This window comes from Protopterus annectens, chromosome 7.part0, assembly GCF_019279795.1.
Source record: "Protopterus annectens isolate FY-2018-M chromosome 7.part0, PAN1.0, whole genome shotgun sequence".
Classification (NCBI taxonomy): Eukaryota; Metazoa; Chordata; order Ceratodontiformes; family Protopteridae; genus Protopterus; species Protopterus annectens.
This window is the reverse complement of record NC_056739.1, coordinates 1048183000-1048195835: the sequence shown is the minus strand read 5'-3', so window position 1 is coordinate 1048195835 and position 12836 is coordinate 1048183000.

Genomic DNA, 12836 nt, shown 5'->3' with positions numbered 1-12836 from the left:
TTCTTTTGTAGATGACTTAAAACTGTATAACACATCAGATGAGGAGTTGAAAGCACAACTGTAAGTGGTTAAAACTTTCTCAGATGATATAAGAATGTCATTTTGATTTAATAAATATGCAAATGCAATTTTAATGCAGGAAAGCTGTAGAACCATGAAAATATTAATCTGGGATAGGAATGTGGTATAAAGGAACTTGAGCAGGAAGCAGTGCATAAATATTTGTGAAATGATGAAGGATCTGCAACAAAACCTGAAAAAAATAAATTAAAACTCGGTAAGGAAGACTTCAGAAGAAAAACTAATACTGAAAACTGCCTTGACATCAAGGAATAAAGTTCAAGTTATAAACCATTCTGCTCTTCCTGTTCTAACTTACAGTTTGAGGTGACTGGACACAAAAGGTAATGAATCAGATGAACATGAAAACAAGAAAAATGCTTCATGTTTATCCATTGATAAATAAATATCACTGTATACCAAGATTATATATTCCACATTCTTAAGGATGATGGTCATCCTCAAAATTAATTCCATGTACATATTTGCAGTTGTGGGTCTGCATACATATCTGCTGACCACACCAGATCCAAACATAGTGAATGTTTTAAAACATAAGTAAGTCTAAGATGACGTCTCTGCTTAAGCTTAGCAGAAGCATTTCAGTGTCAAGCAGGAATGGAAATCAAACCATAGGTAGACAAAAAGGAGACAGCAATTGAATGTGCCAAAAAACAAAGGAAAGAGTATAAGGAAAAGGATCAGATGAGAAGGAAAGAAATGTGGAAAAGGCATAAATATTGTGGCAAGTACAGAGATCTCCTGGAGCAACCTCATGTGGATCAGGATTTGAGAAATAAATTCTAAGGAGAGTTGAACTGAAACCCAAAGATGAAAAGTTAATAATGGAATCCCATGGATAATGGGCTATGTACACATTGGTTTACAACATCCAGTGAACATTTGATAGAAACAGGTAAATACAGGTTCTCTAAAAAAGAACTGCTAACAATCATCCATCTTGATTCTGGATGTGATACACTCATGACAGAGGACCTGCATAGTGAAAGACACAGACGGTTGCACTGAGGACTGTGCAAGCACTACAATATTAAAATATCTGTGAAGCACTGGAAATCTGAACAAAAAAAAGCATTGTAGAGAATGATGACATTTATATCACATGAGATCACCCAGTTCAAAAAAAAAAAAAGATGTGAAAAATTCTGTTATTGCTGTCCCTGAAAAAAGACAAAAGTAGCATTGATCAATGAAATGAGAGAGACATCATGAATTATCAGGATTTGCAGGCTAAAATGACAGTATGTGGAAGAAAAACACCCAGTCAGTTCCAATACTACTAAAAGCAGCTAGTCTAATAAAAAAAAAAATACAGTTATACCTAGATATGCTACCGATGCATGTAACTCTGTATGGATTACTGAAGGAATCATTTCTGGGCACACTGTTGGTGCAGTGAAGAGCACTTTTGGCTAACATCAAAGACTGAAATAATATTAATTTCATGAACTTTAATCATACCGTGACTTAGGAATGGGGCCTGTTCCTGTCACAGTGTTAGGAACCCAAAGAATTGAAGAAATTAAACTAAGAAAAACATAGACTTTTTTGTTATAATGTTATTTACTTTTCCAAATGTCAATTTGGGGAGTTAAAATGCATCACTGTGGTTATTTTTACCACTTCTGGAGATGACTGGGGCAGTCAGGGGATGAAATCAGAAGGTCAGGATGCTCAAAATGAAGTGATCATTTCATTAAGCTTGGTATAAGGGTGATGGTGGTAGGAACAGATCAATGTGGCTGAAAGCTCCAACCCAAAATATATTTGCTGTGATAGTTTGACTCTTCACTTTTCTATGACCAATAGTAACAGTTTATACTGACCATTACACCATACACTTGTATTTTTTTTTAATTGTTATGGGAAATCAACAAGAGGCTGAGGTGCCTCATAACAACAAGCAAAAATAAATTGCTGAGGCAATCATTTTATAGCTTTTGTCAATCACATATGGTAGATGATTGCCAGAAGTGTCGGTTTGTAGTTGTGTGTGGGGGGTGGCAGGTTGTGTATGAAAACATACAGCAAATACATGAGTCACACAAAATTGTTGACATAGCTAGTTTGGGAGAAGGGTACATATACTTGTGAGTCCAAGAGCAAAAGGTTGAAATAAATTGCTGTTGTCATTTTTTTCTTTCACTTTTCCACAAAATCAAAAATGAGAAGCTACAAAGAAGGTTGAAGTCTTTTTGGGGAAAAAGAAGAGACATACTACATGTGATAGCATAGAATCATCATATGATCACTCTTGAATAAAACTGAAATGGTCCTTTGGCAGTCAATGTATGGATTTAACAGCAGCAAGTTGAAATATGGTATTATGGCCATTTTTTCTCAGTGAGATGTCAGAATTTGCCCACTGATCAACAGCTTAATTTCTGCTCTCCCAGTGAGAAATAATGGCCAGTGATATTGCCATCTTGAGTAAAATTCCTGGATACCAGCAAAAAGGAAATGTAAAGAATCTGAAAGAAAATTAACCAGAAAATGCGAAGAGAAAACACTGGCTGGGAAGAATCCTGCAGCTGTTTAGTAAAAAACAGTTCAATGTTCAGCTTTAGTACAACAGATAGCTTTATGTAATTTAGAGGAAAAATAAATCAAATGTACTCAGAGGTGATTAAAACAAATGAAACATTTAAGGAATATATCAACTCAAATAATAAAGGGGTAGAAAAATAGAAGAAGCTTTAATTAGCTATTCAAATGAACTGATATGAGGTTGAAATGAAGAAAAGACTGGCTGAGTATGAGACTTGTCAAGAATATATGTACCAAAAAAATGGTTGAGTTAGAAGACAGAGCACACATAACAAAGCTGAGACTTTCTAATGTACCAGAGACACTGGAAGGAACAGACTGTATTCATTTTATGAAAGCACAAATAAGCAACTGGAATAGCAGTTAACTGAAAGGGTGCATTGACTGTATGCTCAAAACCTGGCCATGAGAAAGTACTCAAGACCTGTATTATTAAAGATGCAATCAAACCAGCAGAAAGAGTTGATTCTGACAAAACTGTGATAGAAGAGAAAAATATTACAAACTGGAGACAGGAGAGTGTTTGTGGAAATTGATTATTCACTGTATAGCAGGCAGAGGATAACCACATTTATCCCAGAAATCAGGGAACCTAGACAGCCAGGTATGAAATCCAAGCTGTTGAACCCAGCTGTCTTCAGAATATTTTTTTCTGGAGGATCAGAAACAGAGTCATTTTTTAATGCAGAACAGGCTAAGGTAGACATAAAAAAGACTATATCCAAAAAATAGAGCCATCAAACAGAAGGGGGCACTGCTACTCAGTCTTCTGATGCTAAAGACCATAGACAGACTTTTTCAATGAAAGCTTTTCCAATGCCCAAAGGAAAATGCTTGAGTGAGAAAGAGACAGAAAAAAGCCCAAGACTTAACTAGATGAATCAGGAGTGCCTTGGTCTTAAACTAGAGTCTGGAGTTGGAAGACTGAAATGAACAAGAAGCAGCAGCAGCACTGAAATTATTGAATACATGGGAGACTATAAAGCATCATTCACATTTGTGAAATATGGCTTTGGTTGAGAAACACTGGACTTTTGTTGACTTTTTTAAACTTGTGGGTGGACTGTAAAACAAATACCCCACTTTATCTCATTAATGTTTAGAAGGACATTAAAAAGTGGAAAACAGTAACTATAAGTAAACAATTTTTGTTCTTATTAGTATTTGTATAAAACATTTAATGATACAAACTGCATGCTATATATAATAAAACAGTTTTGTGTAGGGAAGGGTATTTTAAGTGTTGGAGGAATCTCTTTAGTGACTGCTGTATATGTTGAAGGTATTAAACTAAACAAGTACTTTTTTCCTTATAAGAAATATCAACTTTACAGTATAATAAGAGAAGGATGGACAAAAGCAAGTTTAACATTAATATTCTGTAATCTTGGGCTGATTATGCATGGAAGGGGTGTAAAATGCCATGATTGTATTATATGTAGAATTAAGGTATTTCCCTTATTTTTACACAAATGAATATCTAAATCATTGCCCATGGCTTAAGTTATAAACAAGTGTTTTGTAAGGAAACAGGCTTGAAAAATAAGACCAAATGATAAACGCAATAGAAACTGCCAAGCTTTTTGAATCTGTAAAGATATTAGCTTGTTTTTCTTCCATTAGCAATGTTCAGTGGGAGTCAAGTCTCTGCTAAGGCAATTGTACATTCTTTTTGAGTGAAATTTACAAAGATACATTGCTGACTACTTCTATATGGAAATAGTAAAAAAACAGGTAAAATAAGACGCAGAAGGCTGTAAAATCCAGTATAAAAGGCCTTTACTTAGTGCAACAACACAAGCGCTTTCACAAATATGCTTCATCAGGTGTATACAAGCACTAACAACACACCCACCTTTATATCAGAAAATCACATGACAAATAATCACATGGATAAAACACTTGTGTTTTAAAAACCCCATATAAATAACACATAACTTTATTAATCCCTTAAACTAATGTTATAAAATAGAAAAATACATGAACCTAAATATATAAAAAAGTATTTATACAAGAATACTTCATATAACTTATTTAAAACATGAATTTAAAAACTAATCCCTATCTTTTCAAGGGTCTCATCCTGAGTCTAGGTCTTAAAGGGATACACTCATTCAAGCCATTACCATCAATGCTCCTAAGTCTGGTAATCCAAATGGCTTCCAAATTCTCTGTATTATTGCTGACATCACCTTGTCTAGCATTCTCATGGGTCATCCCTATAACCCTAAACTTGAACATGTGAGTTACATCAGTGTTTAAAACATAATAACCAAGTGCAGCACAGCACGCCGACAGAGCTCGGGAACAGCGTCAGTAAAAAATATAAAATAAAGTCAGTCACCATATAGCGCTGTTTCCTAATGGCATATAAACACGGTCCCAAAGGCTCCAAAGTTCAAATAGGAATCTTTATTTATCTTATTATTTATCTGTGTTAATCTGTGAATAAAGATTCGTTTTGTATGAGCTGAACAGCAACCTTGGATTTTTTACTACTGGTATTTACGAACTTTATAGTACGTTTGGATTTTTGAAGAATTCCTATTTGAACTCTGGAGCCTTTGGGACAGTGTTTAAAACATGTCTAGATAGGGCGTTGTTCCTATTACCTTTCCTGATGATATAACAATGCTCCCTAATACGTTCTTTTAAACACCTATCTGTCTTACCCACATAGAATTTGGCACAAACCATACAGCAGGCAAGATGAACAACATGCCTACTATCACATGTGGCTGTTACCCTAAAAATATATTCCTTACCTTGATCAGGATGAAAAAATACATTGTTGCTTCTATATAGCTGCACCAGTTGCACGAACCACAAGGAGTAGTGTTCTTACTGCCCTTTACATGCCTTGGGGTAACATAACCTCCTCTTAATGGACTTATCATTCCTGAAACTAAATTTAGGAACATCATCCACTAAACCAGCAATATCATGGTCAGTCAGCAACACTTGCCAATGTCTTTTAATAATATCCACATATCTGTTCACATCTACTGAATATTTCAAAGAAATTCTCAAATTCATGGGCCTATTCACATTTGCATGAGCGCAAGATTCCTTCCTCTTTGAAAAATAAGGTCTAGCTTGTTTACCACATCTATTAATTGCTCCGGAGGATTAAGCTGCACTCTTATCTATCTACTCTTAAGTAGACTAGTAATCCACTAGTTAACTGCAAAGAGACAGTCGCTGACCATAAGCATGATGACTTTGATGTCATAGCTTTGAAAATGCAACTTTTTATTTTGGAGAAGGAACTATACAAACTTAAGAGATGTCAATTTCAAAAGTTCCACCTAGAGGTTTGTTTGAATGAACAGATTATACCTCGTGGCTTACGTACACTTAAAATGCCTTCATTTCATAATGGCGATAATGTTTTGCTGACGGAATGGCAAAAAATCAATCTACAGACTAGCTTTGGCTATTTGCGCCTTCTGGTTTCTGCAGCGGAGAGAGAAATGCTGAGTTTGATGAGTTCCATTAATAAAATTTATTTGGACTTACAGAGAGATTACTCAGCGGAAATTTTAGACTCTTACGTAGAGGATATTTTGAATTCTCTCTCCTTTTTTGAAAGTAAACTGCAAAAACAGAAAATTAGTAAAATTGTGAGAGACAGAGCGGATTTCCGAGCAGGGAACATCTTTACCTGGCTGAGGGAGGAATGAACACATGAGGGAACTCGTTTACAGAGCCCCATGTCTACAACAGAAGGTATCGCAAGAGTGACAGAGAGAGAAGGAGAGATGGTCGAGAGAATGGATGATCCAACACTTGCATTGACTGAACAGTCCAAAGGTGGAGATACATTGCAGGCAGCTGCAACCTCGTCAATGCACGCCATGGATTCAGGAGCTAGAAAGAAGATTATAATGACAGTAGCGCAAGTGCTTCGAGAGAGAATGGACTCTATGGTGCTGAATTCAGAATCGAATGATTTTTTACAGCGCTACAATACAGAATTTCCTCTGCCTATGAAAGAGAATGTGTACAAACAGAACAGAGATCAATCGAGAGGCAAGAGGAAGTGGGACAACTCCATGAACAACCAGATAAGTATAAAAAGGGCATTTTCCAATGCCAAGAAGGACTGATTTTGAATTTATCTTTAAGCCCACAACAGTTAATTTGTTCATTCCTAGTAGTCGCTCCTGTTATGCAGATGTTATTTTAGATATAAAGACATTTTACTAGAATTTGACTTGAAGTTGTTATATATAAAGACTCTAAGAACAGTGATTATCGAAACTCTGTATAAGAGATATTTATGATGAATGCATGAACTAAAAATGTTTTAATTTATAGTATTCAGGCCAGCAGATAAGGGAGGTTTGATAGTTATAGGGATGCCCTATTTTATGAGCACTTGAGCACTGGACAGGTTTCTTCTTGTATATCTGAAGTTCATGCTAGGGTCAGAGCTTTATTGGATCAACATAAGATTGACCAGAAATTATTTGATTATTTTTAGTAGTGAAACCAATTATACCAGCCTCTATCTATATTTGTTGAAAAACATCTTAGCCCAGCTTTGAATGAAATAGAACTACACAGAATATATCTTATAAGAGCATCTAGATTGAATGTTAGGAATGAAGACTTCTCTGAAGAAGTAGAAAGGGGGGCTATAGTGAGAAGTTTGTAGTTGAACAAGTATCAAATTTGAAAAATTTCTTGAAATATTCAGTAGATGTGAACAGATATGTGGGATATTATTAAAAGACATTGGCAAAGTGACTGACTGAGATATTGATGGTTTTTTAGGGGGGATGATGTCTAAATTTAGTTTTCAGGAATGATAAGTTAAGAGGAGGGAGGTTATGTTACCCAAATAAAGGCATGTAGGGGGGCAAGTAAGGCCTGTGGTTCAGGTGATCCTTGCATGGGTGTAGAAAGCAGCAATGTGTATTTTTTATTTTTCCTGATCATTTTAAACACTGATGTAACTCACATGTTCAAGTTTAGGGTTATAGGGATGACCCATGAGTAATACAGAATTTGGAAGCCATTTGGATTACCAGACTTAGAGCATTGATGGTAATTTGAATGAATGAGTGTATTTAAGACCTAGGACCAGGATGATTAGTTTTTAAATTCATGTTTTAAACTAAATATATATAATTCTTGTGAATATACTACTTTTATATATTTAGGTTCATGTATTTCTCTTTTTATAACATTTATTGGGATTATTGTAAAGTTATATGTGTTTTTATAATAGGTTTTAAAACACAAGTGTTTTATCCATGGATTATTTGTCATGTGATTTTTCTATATATGTTGCTAGGACTTTGTTTATTACTTCTATGGAGAGATTAGTTGTCTGTGCAAAAGCAGTTAATCTTGAGAGTTTTTTTCTTTGCTGGTAGATTGACAAGAAGTTCAGTGAAAAAGTTTGAAATCATGGGAAGTAAATAAGGGATGGCAGTCTCTCTAGCAGTATTAATACTTAAATGAATTTAATAGAATAGTGCACAGTTTATTTTTATTTCAAGATAGCCAGTGTACGTTTTCTTAGGGCTAACATGCTTTCTTAAAGCATACAAGCTGTTTTTCACATCTGGGAGGGGAACAGAGATAAGATGAGAGACAGCAATCAGTGTTGGTGGGAACACAGGCTGTAGCATGTACTTCAGCATGGATAACCTTAATTTTAGGTTACATAATGCTTGTGGGTGCAATTATCAATTTGGGGCAATCTTTCCTATCTAGAGGGTTAAACTTCATTTTTTGAAGATATGCATAGTTTTGTCCAGTTATTCTTTGTTAGTAGGGGATGGGTGTGTTTTTTAATAGATTTTTTTTGTTTGTTTGAAGGTTTTTATTAAAACAAAAAGTCCTGAAAAATGTGTCATAGGTCCAAATGGAGATGAGATGAAACAAATGTATAAGGGATCAGCCTGTCAAACATTAGTGTGTGCATATAACATGAAAGTTGGAAACACACTTTCAAAAACTGACATGTATAATATGTCTAGATTAGATGGAAATAACTTTTTGTTATAATAGCTACACTATTCATATTATCTTGGAATGTAAATGGCCTTAAGGCATACACAAAAAGGAGAGAGTGCCAAATTATATTAAGAAATGTGTAATGCAAATAGTAATACTGTAGAAGACATTTTTGGAAACAAATGATTGTGTGAATTTTGACAAAGAATGGATTTTAGGATAAGGGACAATGGAAAACAGGAGTAATTGTTAGAGGGGCTCTAGTAGTGATAGACAAAGTGGAAAAGACAATAATGGTAGACCCATGGTAGTAAGGGGCTACTGGCATGGGAGGAGCATTATGCTAGCATGTATCTATATTCTAACAAAACTACTATTATGGAGCTTAAGAAAAATTTGGGAGAAATAATCAGCTTTCCACAGGGAATATTACTTAGTGGGGATTTGAACTTGATTTGCAATAGCAAGGATGCATCAGGAGACCTAGAAGGGAAAATATAAGATGAGAGAGTAGATTTTTGAAGAAATCTATGAATATATTTGGTATGAAAGATGTGAATTTAGTAGGAGGAACTCAGAATTTACATGTAGTGCATGGAGAGAGGTGATTATGCTCCCTCTATTCAGAAAAAAGGCAAACTACTTAAGCGCTAGAATGGCATGAAACCCAACCTTAACAAATGTTAAGCACCCCCTGCTAAAGTTGTTAAGGTCAGATCCCATGCTAGGCAGTAAAATCTACTGGTACAGACCAGCAAATGACAGTTGCAGTATAAAAGATTTGTTTCTCCCTGCTGTCTGTACCAGTAATGTGTCCTTAACTTCCTCTAAACAGAATGTTCCTAGAATAATAGGAATATGTGTTTTCATGCATTTTCAGAAGGATATAAACTCTGAAACTCACATGTATGCCATTATTTAGTGACTTTAGTCCTCAGTAGTTTGTCAGAAAAACACAGATTTTATGAGGAACACACCAAAAATATGAGGCAAAAATTTGGATATTCTGTGAAAACCTAGACAGTTGAGAGGCATAAAAGGTAAGCATAAGTGTAACGAACTACTTTTCACTGCCAGACAGTGTCTACATTTTTTTATGGCTTTGAAAGCCGCAAAACACTCAGCACTTTTCATTTTCTTTTTCACTGTAACTAATAGTATATGGAGCAGACAATGTTCCATGCACTACAAAGAATTATGATTATGTCACCAATCCTAACCTTGAATTATGTGTTCTCAACATGGAAGCCAATATTCCCTTCTCAAGCTTCGCTCTTGAGAAGAATTGCTTGGCATTCATTTCTCAAACACATAATAAGCAGTTATGATCAGTGACAAGATCATAATCCTGTATATTATTCCCCAAAGTACATAACTGGGCTAGACTAGACAAAAATTATATTTCTCAGGAAAATGTACATTTGATTGAAAGCTTCAACAAATATCCAATAACCATTTCAGATAAGGCACTGATAAAAAACAAGATACAAATTTAGGGTAATGAAGTAAAAGTGAGACACTGAATCTTCCCCACCTACCTGTTAAGAAGAAAGGAATTAAAGGAATGGGTAGTGGAAGTTATACAAGAGTTATTAGGGAAGCTAGAAATATCTTCAGAAGTTAGCTAGTAAGTAAGATAAAATGAAAATGGAGTTTAAAATTTAGGGTAGAAATAAAACAGAAACAGAAAGAGATATGGTTAAGAACTAATAGGAATTGCTAATAGGGGCTGACACAGGTCAAAGTATTTTAAAGTAGGGGGAATATTTCACAGAACAAGAAGATGCACAAATGCAGACTGCTAAAGAGAGAATAAAGGAGCTTCTGGATAATATGCATGAGCTTAGAAAGAATGCTGTAAAGTGCAAAATATTTTAGTACAATGACTTAAGCAACAGAAGGTAGAAAGGGCTGCTGCTAAACATAGGGAGCCTATAAAAAGAAAGAAGATAACCAGAGACCCAGTAGAGATATTAGACATATTTTGGAAATTGTATGAAATTTGCATAAAGCAGAGAGAGGTGTGGAAATAAAGAAAGATCACAAATGGAAATATTTATGGAAGACTTATTTATGCCAAGGTTAGATATAGATGAGGCTCAATGGTTTCACTTCATAATCTCGAATTACTGAAAGCTCGAAATTCAGTAACCCAAGACTATGAAGTTGAACCATTCACAACACCGAAACCACAACCCTGAATCACACAATCATGAACATACATACACCATACACCACTTAACATACACACCATTCCACCCACAGCACACAAACCACACAACCCTACACTACATATAAGCAGGGGGGCAAGCCCCCCTGCACTACCATGTGGGGGGCTGCACTCCCCACTTATATATACCAACTCCGAGGTCGCACATAACATAAAAAAAAAAACTCACACCACGCCATCCTCCACTCGCTCGCACATAAATACACATCACACATACACAAACACCAACAAATCCAACACTCACACTTACACCTCCCTACCCTTACCCACACACACAATGTACAAAAACACACACAAACACTCACTTACCTGCCATTTCAGGCACCATAACACAACACGCCACATACTGGAAATGCATAAGTGCGGATTCGAGATATTCAAATTCACTCTTATGCAGTTTTGGCATTCTGGTTTTCAGCTTCATGGTCTCCGGTTACTGAATTTCGAGCTTTCAGCAATTCGAGATTATGAAGTGAAACCGGCTCAACAACTAACAGTTAAGATACGAGGAGAAGAGATAAAATGGTGATGTGTAATCAATACTCAGGAAAGTCTCCAGGAACAGATGGTATTCCTGTGGAAGTCTGGAAGTTAGGTTGGAAGAAAGTGATAAAGATCTGGATGACTTTATTTAATAGTATTTTAAAAGGAGGGAAAGCACCAACATCTTGGAAGAAAGTGTGGTGGCTGTATTACCTACATATGATAAATACCCATCAAACCAAGCTTCATATAGACCCTCTGCAATTTTAAACCATGATTATTAAGTATTTATGACTATACTAGTTAAATGGCAAAGGTATTGCCAAAATTGGTAGGTATGGATCAATGTGTTTTTTTTTTTTTTTGAGGGGAAGCAAACAATTGACAACATTAATAGAACAATGATGAACAATGATGTTCCAGAGGGAAACAGAATGTAAAATACTGCTGCTGCTGTTAGCAGGTCTTGATGCAGAAAAAGCATTTGATAGAGTAAACTGTAATTTTATGAGCAGGGCAGTGGAAGCATTTGCATTCCCTGATCACTAATAAGGTTAATTAGAAGGATATATTAAGAGTCAGAGACAAGCATTAAAGTGGGAGGGTTCCTCTCTGATAACTTGAGTCTGAACAGCAGATCCAGGCCAGGGTGTCAACTTTCCCTTTTATAGGTTCATAGGTTCATACTAGGCTATCTGCCCTAGGGCATTTATAAGCCTAGCCAGAGTGTGTGTGGCTTTCACCACCCCAGATGACTAATATACTATTTATTTGTGCCTCTGTCCCCAGCAGATACAGAGATGATTCCTGGGGAGATTCTAATGATAAACCTCCATCCACAGTTGCTTTACATTTAGAGGCACTGGCAAAGAAAATAAGGGACTCAGAAATTCAAGGATATGATTGGTTTGGTAATCAAGAAATGTTGGCTATATTTGCAGATATTATTTTGTACCTGATACATCAAGAAAAGGGCAGCTCAATGTTGTGGAACATTTTGAGAGTTTTAAGTCTTTTTGGGATATAAAATTAATGAAGATAAAACAAAACCTATAGCCGAAAATTATGTACAAACACATGAACTGGTTCAGCAATATTCATATTTATGGGGACGTAATAAGATGAAAAATTTAGGAATATGGATTAAAAGGATTTTGTTATAGCAGCTAAGGATACACGGGAAGAGACTAAACAAAATGTAATACAAAAACTGAGAAACTGGATGTTCATGTTTGTGAATATGAGTAGTTAGATACAAGAAATTAAAATGTTTTTAGTCCCTTTAGTTTTATATATGGGTCAGGCATATTTTTATCAACTAGAGGAGAAGTCATGGAGAATAATTAGAGTTGAATGGATTTATCTGGGAGGGAAAGAGACAAAGAGTTAACTTGGATAAGTTGATCATTCCAACAGAACAAGGTGGTTTAGGATTACCTGATTTGGATGGATATTTTAGAGTTACACAGTTCAGGCATATATACATAACACAAGCAGAAGGCTGTAATTGAAAATGGAAAGGGAT